Here is a 25881-nt window from a genome sequence, read left to right on the forward strand (position 1 = left end):
CAAGGAAGCCGTCTTCAATGCTTCTGATGCAACGCGGCAGAAATTTGCTTTAACATAAAACGAAAAGGAGTCTTGTTTTATTGTTCTTCTATAAGCACCCCCAAACACTTCTCTGCTTTTCTTTTGCATAGATATTGACAGATTATAAATGTGATTTTTTAAGATAATCTTAACATCTCAAACAAATTTTAATACAGAGGGAACAGTGAGAAGACAGAAACAAAAGATTCAAAAGGGAAACTGTCAGACTTTCAGAGAAAACAGCTATTAATTTCTAACTGTAGTAACAATATTTGAAACAGATGTCTATCTACTCTCAAATCCAAACTGGATCATGGTTTACACAGTTTAATAAAACTTTAATTAAGGTTCTGCAATAGTGTAAACTGATCATGTCATGCAACTAAACACTTGCTTAATATTAACATCTCTTCAAGCTCCACTAATGTTAAACTTAACCAGACTTTTCATAATTCATCCAAGGGGAAAATGTCATTCAAATTAATAAGAACATAATTTATCTTCTTATTTCATTATATAAACTTTTTTTAGAAGCATTTGTAATAGAAATAGAAGGATACCAGATTGAATAAAAAGGGAAGGAAATAACTTTGTCTCTAGGAATTTCTTGTTTCTAACTAGACAGTTAACATTTTAATATGAATATTTGTGCCCTAAAATTTTGCCTTTGGAAACATATTATAAGAAAATTATTTCTTATTAAAATTGGTTAACTGTAAAATTTCCTCATTCTGTTTCAGCAGAACAATCTCCTACAGACACCTGGTAAAGTAGGCCAAGTTCCAATGCCACTTAGAGATATCTATATATATAAAAGGCTAAGCGACCGACCGTACGTCCATCCGACCGTCCAACTGACTGGTCAGCTGGTACATATGATGCATACTGGCAATCTATATATATAAAAGACTAATATGCTAAGTGTCTGACCATCCAGATAATGACGTCATGTAGGAACGCCCAGCTTCCTCTTCCTAGTGACTAGCCTCCTTGGAGTTTCTTGAGCCCAGGAACACAGCTTGCTTTATAGCCAGGTGGAAACACTTTACATTGTAACCAAATGTCTGTGAAGCGTTTTCACGTGCCTCATCTCATTTGATCCTTATATAAGTCCTGGAGTAGGTAGATAAGAGACTTGGTGGAATCCTATTTTCTTTTCATTAGCCAGAAAACGGAAATTTAGAAAGCTTATAAACTTGACCTGACTGAAAAGAAGTGAGATATGGTGGACCTTGAAAATGACTTCAGGTTTTCTCACTGCACAGAATATACAGTGGGGCCTTGACTTACGAGTTTAATTCATTCCGTGACGGAGCTCGTAACTCAAATTACTCATATGTCAAATCATAAAGTGAACAAGTGAGACACGTGATGCTGAGCTGATGTTGTGGTGTTCACTGTGATGTTCGCTGCGCCAACTAGCGGTGGGGTATCTGAAGCTGGCTCGTAACCCGAATTTTAGCTTGCAACTCAAAGCAAAAAATCAGCCGAGAGACGGCTCGTATCTCAAAAAACTTGTTAGTCGGGATACTCATAAGTCAAGGCCCCACAGTAGTCAAACACTGCTGCAGTTAAATATTTTACCCTTTGTTCTCCCTGCATGATCTACAATAATAATCTGCTTCATGTTGATATTTACTGCTGTGTTGCTGACAATTACCTGAAAGAGAAGTTGGGGTGCTTCGCTGGGCTGGAAAAAGTTTAGCTAAATCAGCCAGAACCAGTGGGGCTCAGTGGATAGAGCGTCGGTCTGCAGACTCAAGGGTCCTGGGTTCAGTTCTGGTCAGGGGCATGTACCCTGGTTGCAGGCACATCCCCAGTGTGGGGCATGCAGGAGGCAGTTGATCAATGTTTCTCTCTCATCAATGTTTCTGGCTCTCTATCCCTCTCCCTTCCTCTCTGTAAAAAATCAATAAAATATATAAAAAAAAAGTTTAGCTAAATCAGAAAGCAGGTCTAATTAAGCAAGTTTATTCTATATATATAAAAGGCTAAGTTGATTTGCACACGCACTATACATATAAAGCTCTCACTGGCACCAATCACACACATGTGTTTCCATCTGTCATTGTCGATCGTGAATTTGGTTGACACTCTATTATAGAGAAAGGGCAAATAGTGATATTAAAATATTTCTTCTAATTAATTTCCTTTCAATATGCATGAATTTGTGCACCGGGCCACTAGTCTAAACTAAAGGATAAGAGTGAACATTTACTGAACAATTACTGCATAAGGTGGAGTTCCAGGTGTTTCATTTAATTCCCACATACCCTTACTAAGGAGGTGCTCTTCTTATCCCCATTTTACAGATCAGGACAATGAGTGAGAGAGCCCAACATCTGCCTCCAAATTCCAGTGTACAACTTGTACACTGGCTTTAGTCAAAATACAGAAGAGAATATTTTTTTCTGTTTCATGCCCCAGGATGTATTTTTAAAACAAATACAACAAATGATAGATTTTTTTAAGTCTTAAGGCTCCTTATCTCTTTTCAAAGAGAACAATTTCACAATAAGGAAATAAAGGTTAGAACCATACAAATGAGGGACGCCAATCAACACTGACCAAGAATCTTTGAGTGTGGACCCATATTGTGAAACATGTGGAAAATCAGAGACACAAAAGACAGTTTTTAGCATTCAATACAGTTAAAATGGTGAGGATGCTAATTACACTGATTCAGGAAACGAGTAATCACATATCGATACAGTGCAGAAAAGAACATAAGGACAGAGACCAGGTGCGTGCAGACAAAAGGAAGCCATGAGTCCAGTGGAACGGGATTCATAGAATATTTTCTGAAAGTGAACTATAAATCAGAATTCAAAAGAGGAGGAAATCACAAGCAAAAAGAATAGTATCAGGATGAGAAATTCATAAGTAAAGTGATATGTGTTGGGCATAAAGGTAATTAGATTATGTTTTCATTTTTCAATCCAACTTCCAAAGTTCCACATGAAGGGGCCTTACTCTGTTTCACCTTCTTTCTCATTTCTGATTCAAGAATTTTAGGTCAAGAACGTTTTCAGCATTTCTTAAGAACTTCAGTTTTTTCCTTCATCATGTTTCCCTTATCTCCTAAGAGCAAATAAGTCATGTAAAACAAGCAACTCAATCGTTTTCAGTAGAGGCTTCCTGATTCACGTTAAAAGCAAATGCTCCAGGAAGGATTTCGAGGGGCTCCGATAATTTGTTTACTCAATTCTATTTTACTCAGCTCGGTAAGTACAATTGTACTGAGCAGTGGCGAACCCTAGAGCAGTCATTCCTAGAGTAATGGCGAACCTATGACACACGTGTCAGAGGTGACACGTGAACTCATATTTTTGGTTGATTTTTCTTTGTCAAATGGCATTTAAGTATATAAAATAAATATCAAAAATACAAGTCTTTGTTTTACTATGGTTGCAAATATCCAAAAATTTCTATATGTGACACGGCACCAGAGTTAAGTTAGGGTTTTTCAAAATGCTGACACGCCGAGCTCAAAAGGTTCGCCATCACTGCTCTAGGGAAAGGTTGCCCAGAAACATGCTCGCATTAAAAATTTGCTATGGATAATCTAGAAAATACCACTGAAATCTTCCCACATACAAAAATAAGAGTTGAGTGCTGTATGAAAATATGGTTCTTAAAAGAAAATTACTATTCAACTTGAAAATAATAACATATCAAGTGTCCTAGATATTTTAAAGGAATCTGACCATTAATCTAATCCTAGAACAATAAAAAAAAAGAATATTTTAGGAAAAGATACACTGGGCATTAATTTCTCATAGAACCAGCTTAAATGTACATTTCAACCCAGTTCAGTCTTTGCTTCTATATGAAAAAGGGTTTTAAAAGAGAATACTTAGAATGGGTAACAATAAGTCACACAAAAAAACTCACTCTTATTGATTAGTGAAAAATTACAATCACAAAAAAACTAACCCGTATTGCTGGCATGCTCTGCATAATTTATTTAGAGTAAAATTAGCCATTATAAGCTAATGCAGTCAAACATGAAACTGAATCTGATTTCTGAACAAAACCTTTTTCAACACCTGCCTTAAAGTTCTTAGAAAATAATTCCAAGAAAGTACAGTATTGACCAAGGCAGAATTACTTCCTACTAACCAAAATTATTTGCAACCCCCAAATAAAAGATTTAAACAAGATGTAAAATGGTACACAGTATAATTACATAATCTGTAAGTATCAGTCTCTCTTGTAAATCATTATAAAATCTCAGAGGTGATAAGGTTTGGAAGGGACTTAACTCATGAATATTCTCTTTTGTCTCTGAAATTGCAAAACCACCTGGAGAGGAAAAACAAAACCATGAAACAGTTTTGGTGCCCTGCTCTCCAGAAACTAGCGCCATACTACTATAAGATTTGCCAGTTTGGGTGACAGAATCATAGCATTTCAGAGGCAGAAAGACCTGAGAGAGGTTGGCCAACCTTTTATTTCTGTGATCAGTCTGAGGTTCCAAAACTAATTATGGCCTTTCCTGCCTACCAATTGTGTTCTTTTTTTTCAACATGCTACTTGCCCCCCTTCCCTGAAAGAGAGAACAGCTGTAAAATGCTAAAATAAGTACAATAAATATATTGAAACATATTACTCCGTCCCATTCATTACTGTGATGAGAAATTGCAAAACAAGAATTACTTGACCTGAGAAATGAGAACACAAAGAAGATCTGAATTATATGAGATTATGAAAGTTAAAGTAAAAAATAATCGACTAGTCCTTCCTTATTATATGGTTTCATAATAAAATTATGAAGGGTCATTCAATGATTTAAATGGCAGGTAAAATGAAAACAAATAAAAGGAAATACCCTTGGCATGCATAACAAGCCTCCAGTATACACAAGGTTGCAGAACAGAGGTCGTATCGTTAAATCCAGTAACATGATTTTAAAATAATCTGGATCATTAGTGAAGCAAATATCTGATTATTTATGTTCAACATAAATACAATTCTCCATAATGGGAAAATTGTATTTTGGAATATAAAAAGTCACTCCAAGGAAGCTTTCGATTTGTTACAAATTATACTATAGCTTAGTATGTTTTTGTGATATTTATATTCCTTTGGAAAATCAAATGGTGATTACTGGGCTTCCAAAAAATGTGTTGATTTAACATTATATAGTATTTTAATGTAAAATTTTAAAAATTTACCATTTTACTTTTAATGCCGAAATCTATTTTAAACTTCACTTTCCCCATAGCACTTGGCTCCACGTAAAATTCACATTTAATCTGGTTATGTGGAAAACTAAAGATTTCTTTTTTAATTTAATAATTCTGCCTTAGCTAAACTCCATGGCCACAGCCAAAAGACCTCATTGCATTTTGCTCTGTAAACACAATGGTATTATGCTTAAAGCAAAAGAAGGTCTTATGACTCTTTATACAAGAGACGCATGAAGAGATATGAAGTAAACTATCTGACCGGCAGACAATGTTAGTTTGAGCAGGTTGCAAACTAGCCTGGAAAGCTACTGAAGTAATTTCATTTCACTCTAGCACATTCTGACAAATCAAAATAGGAGATTAAAATATAGGTAATATCTCTATTACATGGTGATCTAGAGTCCACTTAAATATTAGGGGAAAAACAATTTACAAGCATTTCAAGATCAAACTCTCCTTGAAGATTTTTATTATGTTTTTAGTGCATACCTTTTGGTTCCTGCCAACAACTGCACGTTGGCCAAGCCTCACAATCCAATGTTTACTATTAGGTATATGTTACGGTGCTTCCTTCAAATTAATTGTTTAAATTTTTAAATGTCATTTCAGATAAATTGATCAATTTTAAATTATCTTTTTTCATCATTTGCATGTCTATATTCTTAGCAAATTACCAGAGCTATTTGATTTCCCAAATTCACTAAAAAATTTCACTATATTTAACCCATGTTAAATGCACCTTACCTCTCTCTCTCTCTTTCTCTCTCTCTCTCTCACACACACACACACACACACACACACACACACACACACCCCATGTGGATCAAATGGAAGTCCACTTTAGTAAAGACGTAGTACATTTGCTCTAAAAAAACAAAGAAACAACAACAAAAAAACAGTGCCAGTACTCTGTATAGAAATGATACATAACTGAAAGGGGGGAGAGGAAGAGAGGGGAAATTATAACATTTAAGGTTCAAAATATATTTTTCCAAAGTTTTTGAACATTCCCTTTCTTTATCCATTCCTCTTCTCAAAATAGGATCAATAACCCAAGCCTCTATCTTGAACACTCTTCAATGATCAACCTTTCTCTATGCTCTCACACACAATTACCATCTCATACAGTTGTTACGCACAGTTCTTTTCCTTCCCTCTGGGGTCTTTCCAAGCTCTCAAACCATCAGGGTGCTGGCCATCTTTGTATCACCAATAACTAACACGATGCCTGGCTCTAACAGTACTCCAACATTTAAATAGAGAATTAGAATCAGATGGTTCTATATTAGAATCCTGGACTACGACCTGGGAACCTTGCTGTGCCTTAAATTCCTTTATCTATATGTAAAATGGGATAGCAATCACTACTCTGTTAAAGAAGATATTTAGCACATTGCCTATAACACAAGAAAGACTGAAACAATGTAACCTCTTTATTTTTTGCTTGCTTATATAGTTCAACCATCCACATTGATGCTAAATTTCATCTCTTTTATCCACAGCCTTTCACATTCCCTCAACTTAGTGCTATAATTATTTCTTGGCAATTTGACACATTTGTGAGGTCCATCTATGCAAAAGCATAAGGTCACTGAAGAATTTAGCAAATAATGGGGAGGGACTAGCTTTGATTTTTTTTCAAGGGTGATCATGTGTTGGCAAATTAAAAGCTGAGTGGAGCCTCAAGGGAGAAATCAGTAGATATAATCTACTCCATTTTTTTAAAAAGCCCTTGACAAGGTACTACCACAAAAGTTATTAAAAAGAACTGAATCACCATAGGATCCGGTGAACTTTTTACTGGAGAAACAAAGAAGACAGTGAAAAAAAAGGCATTACTCTGGCAGAAAACTATAAATAGGGAAGGTGCTGGAAATGGTCTTATTTAACATCTTTATAAATGATGTAGAAAAGGAAATGTAGATAAAATTTTCCAGGTCTGCAAAAGATACTAAGTTTTTCCAGTATGTGAAATGCCAAGTTAGTGGGATAACCTACAAGATTTCCAAAATTTTATGAGTTACTAGGGGGAAACATCAAATATGATTCAACGCAGAATACTATAGGGTTATGCATGTAGAAGAGGAAACATACAGACTGTACTGCTCAAAATAATGAGCCTTAGTGATAACAGAAAGGAGCTTAAAAGTCACGGAATGAATGCATTCCCATAGCCAAGAAAGCTAACAATGACACCAACATCAACCAAGAACAAAACACACGATTCTTTTCTTTTAAATATATTGTATTGATTTTTTACAGAGAGGAAGGGAGAGGGACAGAGAGTTAGAAACATCAATGAGCGAGAAACATCAATCAGCTGCCTCTTGCACACCCCCTACTGGGGATGTGCCCACAACCAAGGCACATGCCTTTGACCAGAATCGAACCTGGGACCCTTCAGTCCACAGGCCGACGCTCTATCCAGTGAGCCAAACCGGTTAGGGCGAAACACAGATTCTTATCCTATTTAAAACCATGGGTCATCTCAACTTGAAATACTACATACAGTTCTAGTCTAATACTGCCTAGCACTCTAAAAATATCTGCTGCTGAATAAATAAATTATACCTCTACTCCAAAAAAGAGGGAAAAGGGGAGGGGATTTTTAGAAACTGAGGAAAATCCAACCAAATAAAAATAAAATGACCACGTAGTCCACAGAATAGGCCCTATGATGTAAAATAAGAAAAATCAGCATTCTTTGAGTCTAGAAAGGTGAAGGCCACAAGGAAATATTATAGATGTCAAGACTCACAGACTCTATGTAACAATGGAAAGTATAGACAAGACAAATATTAAGCTATGGCTGCTATATTTCAACTATAATACTCAATTTGGTTAAGGAATGAAATATAAAGCCAAGAAGTTAAACAAACTAAGAAATTCTCATCAGTTCCAAAAGAGAGCAGTGGTTTATACTGAGGAAAACTAAGATATTTGGAGGATATAATATTAAATTTTGAAAGTGAAATCATGAAACACCAGACCTAGACTTCCCTAATATATCTCCTGTTGGCATCGCCTAAAGACAGAATAATAGACTGAATCAATTTGGCACTTCATAAGTGTTCTTAACTTACTTTATTTTTCTCATATTCAGTCTATTTGTGCTCTGCATTTATTTTTTGATAGTGTATTTTCTGTGATTTTAAACATCTTTCCCCTTAGAGCAAGACATGACTATCTCTTTGACATATATGGCATCAAGTTCTTTCATACTGCATAAATATTTAATAATCCCACTTGTAAGAAAGACATTATTCACAAACTAAAGATGTAAAATATTATTGTTAAACTGCATTACACCTTCCAGGTTTAGGAGAGATGAGCCAAAAATGGAATTTACAGTCTCATGGTTAGTCAGGCTGCATGTAACTTATAAAAAAAAAAGTGTTCAAGATTGCCTAAGAGTTTTCAAACCACAATTATAAATACATGGAATTTCCAATAAAATAGGAGCCTGAGAGTACTTGGTGAAAACCCTATATAATAAAACTTTAGATTTTTGTATATCAGATTATATAAAGGAATGAAAATTGTCTAGACCCAAGTAATAGCTATAATATATTTTATATAATATATATCTGCACCATTTTAGTTTAGTTTTGTTTTTTTACCTGTAAGCATCTGTTTAAATGTTTAAAACACGGACATTTTGCCCGCCAGTGTGGGTCAGTAGTTGAGTGTCGACCTATGAACCAGGAGGTCATGGTTCAATTCCAGGTCAGGGCACATAGGGCACATGCTCGGATTGTGGGCTCAGTCCCCGGGGGGAGAGGGGGGGGAGACATGCAGGAGGCAGCCGGTCAATGATTCTCTCTCATCAATGATGTTTCTAACTCTCCCTTTCCCTTCCTCTCTGAAATCAATAAAAATATATTTTTAAATGGACATTTCATTAAAAATATTTTGAATGAAATTATGTAATTAAATAAGTGATTCATAACAAAATATAAATGTACCTTACTGTTATTATCTGTCTATAGTATTATTAAAGTATTTTAAGATCATGTTTACAGAATACCAATTGTCATTATGCTAACTTAGTCAGAAACTCCAATCCATCACAGGCTGGTAAGCTAGTAAGGACTACGGAAATACTCTGGAGCAGCGGTTCTCAACCTGTGGGTCGCGACCCCTTTGGCGGTCGAATGACCCTTTCACAGGGGTCGCCTAAGGCCATCCTGCTTATCAGATATTTACATTACGATTCATAACAGTAGCAACATTACAGTTATGAGTAGCAACGAAAATAATTTTATGGTTGGATCACAACATGAGGGACTGTATTTAAAGGGCCAGAAGGTTGAGAACTGCTGCTCTGGAGGCTCAGGATCATAAAAACCAGTATGTGTTTAACCACCCTCTGGTTCAGAAAAAGTAGAGGAAATAGGGTTTGCAAATCAAGTTCAAAAGTGAGAGAAAAAGAGAAGGAAGAAGAAAAGAGAAGGGAAGTAAAGAGAGTTCAATGAACACTCCTGTATTCACAGGACTGAGGAGAAAAACAACACAGTTCTAACATCCAGATTGTGGCAGGTACTGCAAAGGTTGTGTGCTTTTTTAAGCTAAATATGTTGTAAAGTTCTTTAAACTGCTAAATATGAAGTAGTCAAGAAATAAAGGCATTAAGTTATAGTCCAAGCATATAAAATATATTTTCATGCTGTTGATCACAAAGGATAAACGTTACAGCTAAAAAGAAAAACTAGAAAATTGAGTTTTTTAGTAAGCAATTTCCATTGCTTCATGACTTTGTAAATCACAGATCACAGGGCAAGAGAGAATGCAAAAAATGTAGTGCACAAAATCTTTGATGTGCCTGAGATACAGATTGCTCCCAGGCAATAGATTTAAAAGAAGTTTTAGATTATCTGCCCTTTTCTTTTTTTTTTTTTTTTTTTTTACAAGCAGCAGCACCTGCTGTGATTGGTAAAGGTATCAAAACTTAAATTCTACAAAACACTTTTTGGAAGAAGTTAATTTACATGTGACTTTTAGCTCAGCCTTAACATATTCTACAGAATGATAAAATAGATAATTTTAAGTTATAGAATTAAGAATTCTTTACCATCTAAACATAAGGAGGAAGCATACATTATCCATAAACATGCATAATTATGGGGTAGGAAATGCCTAATTTGCCTACAAAAATTGCAAGGGTTTGATGACTAAAGCAAGGAGTGAATCAGGCCCATTGAGAATTACTAAGAAAAACATAATCAAACATAAATGCCACAGAATACAAAGATCATTTTCCAAATTGATTCCAGAAACAGCTCCTAGGTAAATTTCCATGAAAAGCTAATTTAATTCAATTAAACAACATAGCATGGTTTTTTTCTTCAGAGAGACGTTAAATATTTTAATTTGCTAACTGATGTAAAAGATAAGTGTTGTAAAGAGTGATTAATTTAATCTCCAGTGAGCTGAAGATTCAAAATTGTTGAAGGACATATGAATGAAAAAGGGCTTACTGAGCTGATATATTTTAATCATTATGGCATCCATCTGTACTTCATGAAGCACACAGAGTAAAAACTGAAAACAATTAGTATTTTTAAAGTTCTTAGTTATGTGATGCCATATAAATATAATATTATTTCCTATTCGAAATTATAGGACAAGATAAAATAGTCAGAGACAATGTTTGTCCTCCATGTTGGTATATTATTAGAGCCCTACCTTCAACATGCAATGGAGGGAACAGATTTATCATTTAAAACGTAAAGAGTAGTTCTATTTATTTTGGGCGTCCCTGGATAACTTTTCCTAGTTAATCTCAACATGATATAAGTTCACTTTACAGTCACTCAGGGTGAGTCAGTAATGCCTCCAAACCAGCCTGGTCGTGGATTCCGATGCGTCCGTCTGGCTGCTGGCTAGAACACTGGAGTGACTCATAAAAATGAAGCACCCTGAGGTCACCTAGTCCAGGTCTTTTAAACTGAACTGCCAACTGCTTACCAGGTGGTTCCAATTTCCGAGAATACTTAACATAAGAGAGAAACTCATGCTAGATGCACCATTTTATTTTCATATTGTCTCTGGCCGCAGAATTTGGTACGTAAGGAAGGAAGCTCTTTTGAAATGTAGATTACCAATCATCTGAAAGCCAGAAATCACCGCACGTCTGGGATGGAGAACATCATATAAATAAAGTCAAAGCAGGACAAAAGGCAGGATACAAAATCATATTATATTATGCTCCCCAATTTTGTAAAGAAAAAAAAAAAAAGACCCAAACTGTTCATAATAGTGGCTATCTTTGTGTGGTAGAGTGAGTGGTTTTTATTTTATTTGTTACAGTTCCCTATAATTCCCACGTTCACGTCAATGAATATGGACATTATTAGAAAAACTAATAATAAGCAGCTTTTGAGAAAACATTATACACTGTAAACCTGGGGCTCAGCGATCCCCAGGGGGTACTCATATCTATACTGGCAAGAATGCCTTTCTCTGGGCAATGAAGAAAAACATTCATTTTACCTCTAAAAAGAAAAGGAGAAGGAAAAACACAGCAAGACCTGGGTTCCTACTCTCTGATAGGTGTGCTGGATAGAGTAACAAGTGCTGGCAAAAGAACGGTGAAATGTTTAGCCGATTATTTGTATCCATCCTTCCCCAAAGTGTGTTCTGAGGAACATTATTAGTGCAGCGACATATGCAGGGAAAACTACATGCCCCATGGTCAAATACCCCTCCTCAGGACCGTCACAGTGCACATCAGCATCATAAAGGCGCAGAGAAGGCTTGCGGTTTTAAAAGATCAGCAATTCCCAGATTTCTTTTAGCATTTATTTACTTATCAATGCTTCCGTGGTGTTTACATGTGCCTAGCATGGCTCTAAGTACTTTACAAATATTTGCCAGTCTAATCCTCCTACAAACCTATAAAGTAATCACTAGTATTGTCATCCCTGTTTTACAAATGATGAAGTTGAGACAGAAGGTTCAGTAACTCGGCCAAGGCTGCACAGCTAACAGGTGATAAAGCCAAAATTCAAAGATAGGCCAACTCCAGTCCCCACAATTACCCAGTAGGCCCTGCCGCCGCCCATAGGATCCTTCTTGTGCTGGCTACACACCTGACATTCCACAAAGCCACTGTTCCATGGCACACCCCGAGAAAGCAAATGCAATCAAATCAAACATAATGTTATACACAAATTGCTTATCTGAATTAGTCAAATAGCTCATACTACTTCAAACTCTAGTTTTACATTTAATATCTAAGGAGACAAAAAGAACTAGCAATGATATTAGACCTAAAAATCCCTACAACATGATGACTAACAAGAGAAGTTTGGTTACATTGTTTTCCCTCTCTGTTATTTAATTAAAGTGATCAGACATTATAAACCAAAGGGATTATGATAAAATAAAAATCTGTATGGCTTAGGCCATTTATATACTCTCTAATTCCAATGTCTCATAATTTCTAAAGCTTATTTAATGGTGGGAGTACTAGTCATGTTTATTTTCTTCTTCATGCTTCTGTAACTTTTAAAAAACTCTAATATCCCAGCCAGAGTGGCTCAGTTAGTTGAGTGTCGTCATCCTGTGCATCGAAAGGTTGAAGGTTCAATTCCTGATCACAACACATACCTGGGTTCAGGGCATGTACAGAAGGCAACCTATGGATGTTCCTCTCCCACATAGATGTTTCTCTCTCTCTCCCTCTCCCCCCCGCCCCCCCTTCCTTTCTCTAAACTTGTCCTCAGATGAGGATTATAAATACACAAACAAACAATTTGAAAAAATACAGCCAGCAGGGAGATGAGGAAGCTTGTGATTCTACATTAAATTATTATTCACTAAGTATTATGTTTCAAAATGAATATATTGATATAGAATGGTATTATTATTATAGTTAATTGAAAAATGCAAGTAACAAAATAATATACATGACATTTTTGTTTAAAAACACATAAAAATGCACAAGAAAATTCTTAAAGGGTATATATATATATATATATATATATATATATATATATATATATATATATAAACTTTAGGTACTAGGTTAAGGCAATTTATTTTCTGTAGGTTTACCTGCAATTTCTAACTCTCCTCTCAAGATTTATTGTTTGTATTATTTGGAAAAGCCTGCATAACAGATGCAGGTCAGCAAAAGCCCCTCAGAAAAGCCTCGGCCTTTCAGTTGCTTGTGATCTCAAGCAAATGCTAGCCCTCTCTGCTCCTCTCTATCACAGCCCTCATCACAAACTGGATTTGTAAACATTAAGTTTATTTTGATTTCCTATATCCTCCCTAATCCTCATCCCAATTAACAGCAAACATCTGCCTTTTTGTATCCAGAGCACCTTGCTCAGCACCTGCCCTAAAAAGTGACTCCATAAATATGGTACTGCAGTAGCGAATGAATAAAAGAGTGAATGAGCACCAGCCGGTTTGGCTCAGTGGATAGAGGATCAGCCTGCGGACCAAAGGGTCCCGGGTTCGATTCCAGTCAAGGGCATGTACCTTGGTTGCAGGCTCCTCCCTGGCCCAGGGCCCTGGTCAGGGCTCCTGCAGGAGGCAACCAATTGATGTGTTTCTCTCTGTCTCTCCTTCTCTCTTCCATTCTCTAAAAAATCAATGGAAAACTATCCTTGGGTGAGGATTAACAACAACAAACAAACAAAAAAAAGAGTGAATGAGACAACAAATTACATGTGTGGAAGGCATACAGGCTATCAAGTAAGAGGTTAAAGCAATAGACTGGTCAACAGAATAGTGTTTATATAATGACAGCCTAGGTTTTCCATGCTACTGTTGCACTGATGGAATCATATAATTTGGACTGCAAAGCAGATGTCCAACAGAGGTAAGGAGGTCAACTGCTCTTACCAATCAATCCAGGAAGGTTCCAAAAAAAGAGGAGGCTTTCAAAAGCTGAATCAACAGAAAATGGGCACTTAATTCTTACAACTTCTGATAAGTAGAAGGGGATTTATTTACAAACAACTTAGTAAGTATAGGCAGGGATGTGAAAGAACCTAAATGGTAGTAGAGTAAGTCAGGATAGTAAAAGCAGAGGAGCTATTCAAGAGATTACTGGAATCTGGAAGGACAGAATAATACAGAGAAGACGCCTTTAAGAGAGCATTGGACACAGGCAGCCAACGTTGATCTGCAGGGAAGGAGCCAAGAGAAAAAATACCGCCTCTCCACTCCAATCTCCTGCTGGGGGTTCCCAATGCCCTAAGCCAGGGGTCGACAAATTCATTAGTCAACAGAGCCAAGTATCAACAGTACAAGATTGAAATTTCTTTTGAGAGCCAAATTTTTTAAACTTAAACTATATAGGTAGGTACATTGTTATTAACTTAATTAGGGTACTCCTAAGGCAGTGATGGCAAACCTATGACACGCGAACTCATTTTTTTGGTTGATTTTTCTTTGTTAAATGGCATTTAAATATATAAAATAAATATCAAAAATATAAATCTTTGTTTTACTATGGTTGCAAATATCAAAAAATTTCTATATGTGACACGGCACCGGAGTTAAGTTAGGGTTTTTCAAAATGCTGACACGCCGAGCTCAAAGGGTTCGCCATCATTGTCCTAAGGCTTAGGAAGAGCCACACTCAAGGGGCCAAAGAGCCGCATGCGGCTCACGAGCCGCAGTTTGCTGACCATGGCCCTAAGCCATCTGGAATCAGAGCTGTTCACCCAGGTAGCCTAGTGGGCAAAGAACATAGGGAGAATAAAATGCACACTTCATAGCATGGGCCTACCTATCTCACTGACCTCATTCCTACCATCTCCCCTAATTGCCTGAGGATCTGGAGGCCAACAGAAGCCATCTGACATAGAGGCCAATGTACTGATGTGTGAGGTTTTAGCAAATTGAGTTACACAGTAAGAAAAGACACTCAGGTATAGCAGGGACTCTTGGCTAACGGAAAGGGTGCTAAAGAAACAGTGAAAGATAATAGCTAGATATTTAAAAATGTGTCCAAGCTGTATGCAACCCCATTTGAGTAGAGTGCTACATTCTGTAACAGGAGGAGTAAGAGGACATTTCACCACTATGTGTACTATTACAGCTAAATGGTTATTGGACAACAGCTGAAGAAGTAGTTTGTTCCAGAAAAAGAACAGATTAGATAATTTAGTACCTTTTATAGACAGTTGTAAAGTGTATTAGTTAGATAACACTCACTGATTTCTATCAAGAGATTAATTTAGACGAAGGCACCGTCATTACAGACTTCCTTGGAATTGTTTCAGATTCATAAATCAACAAATTAACTAGTGACAGATGTGTCTGTACTTGTTTAAGTTTATATCTATCTAACTGCTATAAAAATGACTAAAATGTTTATCTCAAGACAGCCAGGCAAGAGATGTTATAGAAATTATTGGACTGTATCTTTTTTCCTTGAGCCACTAAATAAACACAGCTTTCAGAAAACTTATCTCTAAACTTGCTATTTAGTATCTTCTAAAGTTGAAGGCCCACGGGGCCATATACTTGTTGATACATAGGCAAAACAAAGTCAGCTGAATCAAAACTGGCCGTGTGGCACAGCTGGTTTGGTGTTATCCCATGCACCAAAAGGCCGAAATTCCAATTCCCGGTCAGGGCACATACCCAGGTTGCAGGCCCAATCCCTGGTAGGGGGCGTGCAGGAGACAGCCGATCAATGTTTTGCTCTCAAACCAATACTTCTCTTTCTCTCTCCCTCTCCCTTCCTCTCTCTCTAAAAATCAATAAAAAAATCTTTTTTAAAAAATATAGGTCTCTAACAGACTCCATCCAACAACATTCCATAAATATTTACTGAATGCCTACTGTATACTAGTTCATTGCAAAGAGTTGGGTATACAATGAAGGGTGAGTTCCAGATCTGACAAAGCAGACTTTACAGTGAAGTTTTTCAAGAAACATGCGAAGTTTTCAAAGCTGAGGGGTAGAGAAAAATGACATTGGAACCTGATTAGAGAATTCTGATTTGCTTCCTTTCCTTTGTAACCAGAACACAAACTTTATGTGACATCTGGGAACTGTGAGGTGCTGAGGTCTGCATTTAAAAGTAAAAGCAACTGTTGAACCAGTGGGTTGCTGTAATGTAGATCAAGTAAAAAAATAAAAATAAAAAAGAAAGGGAGAGGAAGCCTGATTCAATTCAATGACTCATTCTGTGATAAGAACAAAGTCGGATCAATCTCGCTCGGTTCCACCGGTGGCCAAACCACCAAACGCTCAGCTAAAGACTTCTCATAGCCTCCCACGTCATCTCCAGACATTGTTGCTCACACTACAGACAGACATGCTAAGTCAGATTTGTTCACTTCTCTGTTTAAAATTCTCCAGGGATTCAATAAAATGTACTTTGAATGAAATGCACACTTCATAGCATGGGCCTGGCTATCTCCCTGACCTCATTCCTACCATTTCCCCTAATTGCCTGAGTCCAGTGTGCACCCAGCCCCTTTAGAGACAGCCTTAATGTTGCCTCTGCCAGGAAGTCCTCCCAGATCTTCACTGGGCTGGCTCTTTCTTGTTGTTCAGAACATCCTTAGAGAAGCCTTCCTTGGCCATCCTGTACAAAGTAGCCCCGGCCCTTGCTGTCATATCACCCTATCTTGTTTTCCTAATGACAATTTCACTACTGGAAATGATCTTTCTAGCGTGCTTGTTTATAGTTCGTTGTGTTTCACTCTCTAGCATGCAAGTTCAATGACAGCAAGGACCTTGGGTCTCATATGGCTGCGTGTCCTCAGAGCATATAATAATGCCGGGCAAACGTAGGCACTCAAACATCTAAGCAAAAATGGATGTAATTAAGATAATTGACATATAAGCGGAGGCTCTAAAAATCATGAAAAGAGATTGTTGTCTGATGTAAATTATGCATTATCTATCCTTTTCTATCTTAATACTATACATGAGTTTAAAAAATATTCAGAAGTATCATAAAATGTCCCTCTTGTCCACCCCTAAATCTTCATTTCTTTCTCTTCCCAGATACCTAAAAAGTTATTGTTTTCCTCAATTTTAATCATTAATTTCCTGTGAATAACTGTTGAATCTATATTTCTAGCCAGACCCATGCGCGCCTCCCCTCCCTCCCCTCACCCTTCCCGCCCCCTCCCCCCTCCCCCCCCATTCAGGCCACTGTATCAAATCTGCCACATGGAAACATGGAATGAATAGCTCTCATGCAAACTCAGTTTCTCCTTCTATCCTTAAGACCTTTATGGCCCATCCTCCAGATGCCCAGATTTAAAAGCTGGAAATTATCTTGATTATGAAATTCAAGTGCTGGAAGGCAGATTGGAAAACATCAAGTGAAGTGGTCTTCAAGCCTTTTTTAAACTGTGTTAGCCTTTTTTCAAACAAAAGCTCACAAGGAAGTCTGATATGTAAAACAGATGAATTTGCAGTTGTTCCGGGAGTTAAACTGGTGGTCTCTGAAGAATAACTTCAAAAAGAACCCCTAATCTGGTCCAAACTTCCTTTTCTCCCCACCCCCCTTCAACACACAGGCAGAAACTTATAGAAGAGAACATTTAAGTCGCAAGGAACCTAAATCTTCTTTGCAGGTAGAAATAATTGGTCTGCCCAAGATGACACAGCACTCAAAACATAAAAGCACGGAGAAGTCAGTGTTCTAAAAAGGCAAATATTACCGCCATACGTATGTGTGACAAATGATTATCAGTTCCTGCAGATGATACGTTTCATGCATGACCTTGTTCTGGGTGGCATGAGAAGAAATCTTCAGTGCTCATATAACAACTGTTAGCTTCGAACAACAGACTTATCGATTTCTAGTGAAGGAAGGCAAGCATGAGTCCAGTGAAAGGAACTGTGGCCTGTGGAAAAAGAGCACAAGGTCTCAGTTCTATAGCCCAGGTGGCTTTGCTGCCTACTTCTGAGCCTGGTGTCCAAGCTCCTGGAGCCTCATCTACTTCATCATCATTATTAACGTGTGTGGTAAGATGCTTTCTAAGACTTTTCATCCCTCATTCTATGATCTGTGATTACTCCATACTCAAGTATTTCCCTGAAGCAACCACAAAGAATTAGTACCGCAAGGTAGAGACAAATTGGAGAACAGATCATCCTTCAAGGATTTTTTGAGTATTTCTCGTATGCCAGGTACATTACTGGGTCGCTGAAATTCAGAGAAAAAAAAGTAAAGGAATACTACCTCCAGATCAAGGAGAAAACAGCCCAGCAACGAAGAGCCAAGCAAGTAATTATACCGCAGAGAGGTGAATACTGAAAGAGATGATTTCAGAAGCTTAAGAGGCAGCCATGAGGGGGTCTTATGAAAATTAGGTTGGAGTAGGAGACAACTGACTTTATACGTGAATGATAAGTAGGAGCTGAGCGCTGAGGAAGAGTGGAGGTGGCTACATGCACCAAAAGATAACACATTTTAAATTGCCTTATAAACAAATAATAAAAATCAGCATTTACTATAATAAAAATAATTTATCAGGCCATCTTGCACACAGTTTTCAAAGTTTATGAGGGAAATATTAAGTCAATTTCCTTTTAATAAATACTATTTAATGACTGGAACATTCTGAGGGGGACGTATATGAACACTCCGTCAGTAGAGGCAGCACGTCACTCAGGGACAATACCCTAACAGGGAGCTTCCGACAGCCCTGCCTGGGCCACAGGCTGGGCAGCACCTGGCAGACAAGGTGGCAAAGCCCCCATAAATAGTGATGATTCACTAACATGACATAAATCAAGATTTTAACTCACCAAACACTAACATTTTGATTTAGAATCACAAAGCAGTGCCATTAAAATTCATCAGCAGACCCCACCACAGGAGTAATGAGATCATATCAGCTTATATCGTGACCAAAAGGAAAAGGTGGTTTTCTGAATGGTAATTCAGATTGGACAAATAACACACTGTATCAAGTTTTGTAGCCCTGGGCCATATTTGGCTAAAAACAAAGGTACACTATACATGACTAAAGAAAACAGTGAAAATCAGAGCAATTAATTTCCCAGCTATGCTTCCCATAAAAAAATAATAAAACATCACTACCATGCCTTGCTTACAGCACACAACCCTCTTCTGCATCGCACAATGACCTAAGTGTGTAATAACGTGCATATTTCACTAAGATGTAATATCCTTCAAAACATCCTTATAGAGAAAATTTTCCAAAGAAATTATTGATCTCTGGAAAGTCTCGTGTTTCAAAATTACTGACAAATCCTTTCCTATTTTCTTTGCAGGTAGAAATAATTCTTCTTGATCACTAGAGTGTGAAGAGGTGTAAGAGTACAAAGACGAGTATTTTCTTAAAGACACATGTCCCGGTTGACACAGAGCATTTCTCATGAGGTTCCCAAAACAATAATTAGGAGAGTTGTTACTAGGACCCTAAAAATACATGTAAAAAAAAAACCAACAAAACAAACAAACAGGTTGGCATCAGTTTAGTGAAGCAAGATATGTTTGTAGGTGCTTTTTCAACGTATTTTCCAGTGCTTTCCAGCTGTGCCCTCCCGTTAGTGGTGGAGCCTTTGTGTTTCTTGGGGGTCAGGAACCTTTCCCAGGCGGTGGTGCTTCGCTCCAGGTCTGTGGGCTGCAGCCCCCTGACATGTTGGAGGCCATTAAGCAGCCCTCCTCTCCTGATTTCGTTCCCTGGGCACCTCTGCGGCTGTTCGTCACTGACCTCACCCTGGTGGGAAGGTGACAAGAGCGATTCCTAACAGTAGCGGGGAAGCCCCCGCGCTCCCCTTCCACCGAAAACTACTTCCAGGGTCCCCGAAGGAGCTGAGCGGGGCTCAGAGGGAGTAAGACACCCACCGGGCAACTTCCAGGGGGGTCTTCTCTTCACGTCCGAAATCTTAACCCCGCAAGGGACCGACCGGACCGACCGTACCAGGGACAGGTAGACTGATGCGCGCAGAGCGCCAGGGACAGGAGGAAGGAGAGACCAGGAGCCCCAAGTCAGGCTCTAGATGAGAGTGCGAAGGAGTGGGAGCCAGAGAGGGAGACAGAGAGACGAGCTGACCAGGGAGAGCGAGCCCGAGGGGGTGGGAAGAGGGAACGGGATAGAGAATTAGAGGAAGCAGACAGTCAGAAACGCTGGGAGCATGACAGACAGAGCCGCAGACCGAGGGCAGGGACAGGTAGTGGCAGGAGAGTCCGAGCAAGTGCGGACGCGGGACCCGCCCGCTGCGCACCGTCCGCAGCTGCGGGGCTGGGTCCCCGCGTCCGAGGCAGGTGGCTGGCGAGCTGGGGCCGCGGGCTCCGTGCCTCCCGGGCCGGCGGCGGGCTCCCTGCCAGGTCCCCGTTCCCGGCTGCGCTCCGCTCGCTCCGCTCCGACCCCAGCCCGGGGCCAGCCGGTCCCGACCCCCAGCGCCGGAGCACGTGTCCGCCCGCCCGGTGCGGCCGCGGCCGCCCCGCCCCGGCCAACGCGGGCGCGGGCTGTCGGGGTCCGGCGGAGCCCCCCGCGCACAAAGCCCCGGCGGCCACCCCCAGACCTCCCGTCGCCTCCGCCCAGCGGCTGAGCCGCCCGCGGTGGTCCTCACCCCCCTGCACACTCCCTCCCGCCGGGAGCGCCACCCCGAGCCCGGCGCCCGCAGCTCCCGCCCGGCGCCGCCGCCTCCCGCACGCCGGGCGCCGCGCGGTCCGCCCGAGCCTTACCGCCTTGGCCGGCGCGCCGCTCCGCACTGTGGTCCCTGCCCCGGCGCCGCGGGGCCCGCGTCCCGCACCGCCCGGCGCCCGCACAGGCCTCGCGCCCACTCCGCGCCCCGCGCTGCCCGCACCGCGACCGTCCGCTCCGGCTGCAGTGGCCGCCCCGCCGCGCGCCCCGGACTTTTCTTCCCTCTGCAACTCGCGGCCGCTGGAATTTTTTTTTTTTTTTTTTTTTTTTTTTTACTCGCCCTCTCCAGCTCCCACTAGTGATTGGAGACTGCGAGCCAAGCACTTAACGGAGGGATTACACTGCTCGGCGCACTTGGAGCTGCCCCAGGGCACGCGGCCGGTCCGAGGAAGGGCCCTTGGCCTTGGGGTGCTGCGGGGCGTCACGCAGGCCCGGCCCTGGGTCAGGGGTGAAGTTTCGAAGCTCACTGGGCTTCACGGAGTGTCACTTGCATTTCCATCAGAGATGCTCGCTTTTTCGTGTGTAAGAAGGGGTTTTTATTTTATTTATTTATTTTCAAATCTGTGTTTGAAGCACAAAGATTCTTGAGAGCTGGAAGGGCGCCCCCAAAGCTGACCTAGTGCAGTAGATTTAAACTTTTCAGGGCCATGGACCCTGGAGAAGCTGCTAAGACGTTGACACGCTTCGTATAAACAATACATATGCACATCGAATTATGCCTGCGGTTCTGGACAGGGAGTTGAAGAACCCTGAAACATAGAGTTGGGTCTCCTGGGAAAATTAAATATGTCCTTTCTTCAAATATCTTGAAGCTGTTCAAAAACAAGCAAACAAGAACTAACCCCAAAAGGAAATTCCTTCCATTTGTATTTGATGAAATTTTACAATTAGGACTGTTTATTTTGGAAAAGTATATGTCTTTACTTTGTGGTCTCCTTGCTAAATCTTTAAGTGTTGAAACATTTTTTAAGAACATAAATATATGTTAAGCTAGTCCACAGTCTTTCAGGAGACTTTTAAACTCAGTCTTTTTGCCAATTCTATCTCCCAGGGAGATAGCTAATGACTTCCAAATAATTGTTTCCTCCCAATGCCTTTCAGCTGCCTATCCTCCAGAATTAATTTCCTCGTGTAAAATTTTGCCATCTCCCTAATGTACGTATTGATAAACCCTCTCTAGTGAGCATCAAGTGTGTGATTTAAATAGTGTAATACAATTTCACTGATACAGCTTTTTTCCAACTTTCTTTTTTTAATATCTTTTTAAAATATATACTTTTATTGATTTCAGAGAGGAAAAGAGAAACATCAATGATGAGAGAGAATCATTGATCGGCTGCCTCCTGCACGCCCCTACTGGGGATGGAGCCCCAAAACTCCAGTGCCCTGACTGGAAATCCAACAGTGACCGCCAGGCTCAACCACTGAGCCACACCAGCTGGGCTTTTACAACTTTCTTCACATATATTTCTATTGTCTATTTAATTCTTAGCCTACTATTTTCTCTCAACTCCTCCCTTTTCTTAGATTATTCCCATTAAATCTTTTTTATACTAGACAGTAAATATAATCTTTGGAACTTATCAATAAGAACATAAATTCAAATATGTACCAATTTATTTTATGCAGCTCCCACTTAGAAGCAGGTGGTGCTCCAGGAACTTATGAAGAGTCTGTGAAATGTGAGCACATTTTTACCATCAAAGAAATGTTAGGGTCCCCATGAAAGTCTATTTGCCCCAAAAAGTATCTGGACCACGTTATTTTCAGAACTAACCTGTATTCTGGTTCCTGAGCCAGACTGCAACAAAAAAAGTTCTGTTTAACCTAACACTAGAAAGTTTTCAACAAGTAGCACTTGCCATTGGTATCATCTCACCACCCCTACTCCACCTTCATTCCAGTCCCTAGCACCAGTACTTATCTTATTGTCCCAAGATTCCCAAGGTAGAGTCCTCCAGTTTTGCCCTCACCCTAAGTCCTCTCCGCTCTTCCGTCACCTTCTTCCTGGTCCTTAGTCAAATGTTCTATCATTTCTATTCCCTGATATTAACTGGCTTTAAAGAGGAAAGAAATCTGAGTGAATAGATCCCTTCCTATTGTGTGAATTACTGATAACTTTAATTTGACAAATACATTTTTCCCTCTTAGAATTTCAGTCCTCACAAACTGCAGTGAAGTAAATCCAATATTGTAGGGAACGTTTTGTAACAGAGTGTATTGGAGTTGCCCACATCTATTCAGAAGCTGTACTAAGGATTGGCTGTCCTTGGCTTAACTCTATACAGCAAATCCTATATAATAAAAAGCTGGTATGCAAATAGACCAAATGGTGGAACAACCAAACAACCTAACAATCGGTTGCTATGATGTGCGCTGACTACCAGGGGTCATGCGTGGAACATGGCGGGCGTTGGCCACTGCAGGTTTGTGGAGCAGGTGAGTAGGGGCACCAGACCAAAGCAGGGCACCTGTCATGTCATTGGGGCGAGCCTCTGGTGGTTACTGAAAATTCTTTGCTCCCATGCGCCAGGGTCCCGCCCAGTGCTCACACCCGCTGCCAGCGCCCAGTGCCAGCCCTGATAGCTCAATGCTGTCAGCGGGTGTGAGTGGCAGCTGCCGGCCCTGATCACCCCTGAGAGCTTCTCCACCTCCCCCTGCTCCTAAGGGGTGATCAGGGCAGCAGCTGCTGCTCACACTGCTGGCAACGCCGGCCCCGCTCACACCTGCTGCTGGTACTGGCCCCAATCGCTCTGCGCTGTCAGCAGGTGCCAGCGAGGCCTGCACTGTCAGCATGTGGAAGTGGCAGTGGCAGGAGCAGGGCTGCCAGCAGACAGGGGACCGGGGGCCGCTGCAGGAGGTGCCGGACAGGGGCACAGAGGATGGGCTGTGACCCGCCCCTGTGCCCAACGCAGCCTGTGGCCCACAGTTCCTTTCAAGGTGCACAAATTCTTGCACTGGGCCCCTAGTATCTTTCTAAGCATCTATTGGACACAAACATTGATCCAGGGAATGTAGACATCTCTGTGTAGGGAAGACACAGAGATTCCATTTCAATTAACTTACCAAAAAAAGTAGGTAGGTTTTGAAAATTGCAAAATATTTTTAAAAAAAATCCATGGGGGGGGGGGGGGCAGCTGGGGAGAGGTCAATGGGGAGAAAAGGAAACATGTGTAATACTTTAAACAATAAAGAACTTTTTTAAAATAATCCAGATCAAAGGAATAAAGAAAATTCTATAGGTTTTCATTTTTTGAAAAAGCATTCTGCTGCCTAGTGTGCGTCAGTGGTTGAGTATCCCCGTGCACCTAGAACTCACTGGTTCAATTCAGGTCAGGGCACATGCCAGAGTTGCAGGCTCCATCTCCAGTAGGGGGCGTGCAGGAGGCAGCCGGTGGGTATTTCTCTCCCTCTCCCTTTTCTCTTTCTCAAATAAATAAAAACATTTTTTTAAGAAGGAGAAAGAAAATAAAAAGCATTCTGGGTGGAAGGGAATCAGAGAGGGCACCATAGGAAACTTTTTGAGTTGGGCCCTAGAAAGCAGGATTCCAATAGGCGGGGGATGTGGAATCTCAGGTATAAGCTATTAAGGCCCAGGGGTGGGCAAACTTTTTGACTTGAGGGCCACAATGGGTTCTTAAACTGGACCGGAGGGCCGGAACAAAAGCATGGATGGAGTGTTTGTATGAACAAATATAAATTCAAAGTAAACATCATTACATAAAAGGGTACGGTCTTTTTTTTCAATAGTTTTATTCATTTCAAATGGCCGGATCTGCCCCGAGGGCCGTAGTTTGCCCATGGCTGTATTAAGCAATCAACATTTACTGAGTACCCAGGGCATGCCACACACTGGGGTTTGAGATTCAAACCCTCTCCATTCTTTCTTGAAACTCATAAGAGACAAGTTTGTTGTTTTTTTTAATTAGAACATTCTCTGAGAAGTAATCAACACACGGCTTTTGGATCATGGAAGAAAAAGTGGTTCAACCTGGGAAAGCCAGGAAAAAAATGCAGAATTGTCCCATTTTATCAGGGGATGTTCAGAGAACAGAGGGTGGTTAGAAAGAGAATAAGCTTTCTAGGCGGAGGGAACCGTGTGAAAAAGCACGGTGCCTTGGGAGAGCTGGTGGCCCAGTGCTGTTCCCAAGTCACGAGGAGCAAATACAGCAGATGAATCTCAGGCTAAGCAGGGTTCAGGAATGGACTCATCAGATAAGCTAATGAAACAGGTTCTTCCTTGTAAGGCGATGGGGACACATTAGAGATTTTTAAACCAAGGAGTTAACTGGTGCCTTGGGATTTGGGGAAGATCATTTGGAAGTGCCTAGAGGGGAGAAATGGAAGCACAGAACCGATTAGGAGTCTTTCATGCAAAGAGTAAAGATCTGAACCAAGACAGTGACAGGGCTACCGGGGTGTGGTGCTCAGGACTGCAACAGGAATTACTAGGGAAGGAGCTACTGAGGACAGGAGAGAGCGGCTCACTTTGGTGGCCTGACAAGTTTGGGCAAAAGCACAATTTCTTTTTTATCCAATTGTAAACGTAAATCATCTAAAAGTGCAAAGCATCTCAGGAGAGGACACCAAGGCAGCAAGAGGAAGGACTCAGAGTGAGTTCGCAGGCTTATTTCCCATTAAGGGAGACATTTGCTCAGATCGACGGGACGCAATATGGGGGATTCACACGAAGTTAAATGGGACAGACCTGGAATCAAGGTAATGTGAACTGGCTTCTGTGCTTTCAGCTTCCCATTTTCTCCAACTCTTTCTTCTCCACTGATACCCCTTATACCCACATCTTTCCCCTTTGCCTCTACTCCTCTTGCAAAACTAAATAGGATCTGACCACCATTACTATTTTATTATAAACCAAGGTATACTATGTTAAGTAACATTCTTGACCATGCGCTTTTAAATTATTTCTCTCTAAACGTGGAATAAAAGATTGTCTCTTTTTTGAGATATTTTGGGAAACAAGTGAAAGAAATATCGCAATGGAAGGAAGAAATATTTTCTTTTTCCCCACAATTCATACTGCTGTGGTTGTTTTATAA

The 25881-nt window shown here is 40.3% G+C and overlaps 1 protein-coding gene across 7 annotated transcripts in view; it reads right to left on the minus strand.

Moving 5' to 3' along the window:
- The window catches only part of BMPR1B (bone morphogenetic protein receptor type 1B), a 380728-nt gene extending 359658 nt beyond the window's left edge, over positions 1-21070 (minus strand). For all 7 annotated transcript variants that reach the window (XM_059665162.1, XM_059665143.1, XM_059665152.1 and 4 more), the window contains exon 1: positions 20866-21070. The gene's annotated coding sequence lies outside the window, so the exon portion shown is untranslated. The remainder of the gene's footprint in view (positions 1-20865) is intronic.
- Between the last annotated feature and the right edge of the window lie 4811 nt (positions 21071-25881).

This window comes from Myotis daubentonii, chromosome 1 (assembly GCF_963259705.1).
Source record: "Myotis daubentonii chromosome 1, mMyoDau2.1, whole genome shotgun sequence".
Lineage (NCBI taxonomy): Eukaryota > Metazoa > Chordata > Mammalia > Chiroptera > Vespertilionidae > Myotis > Myotis daubentonii.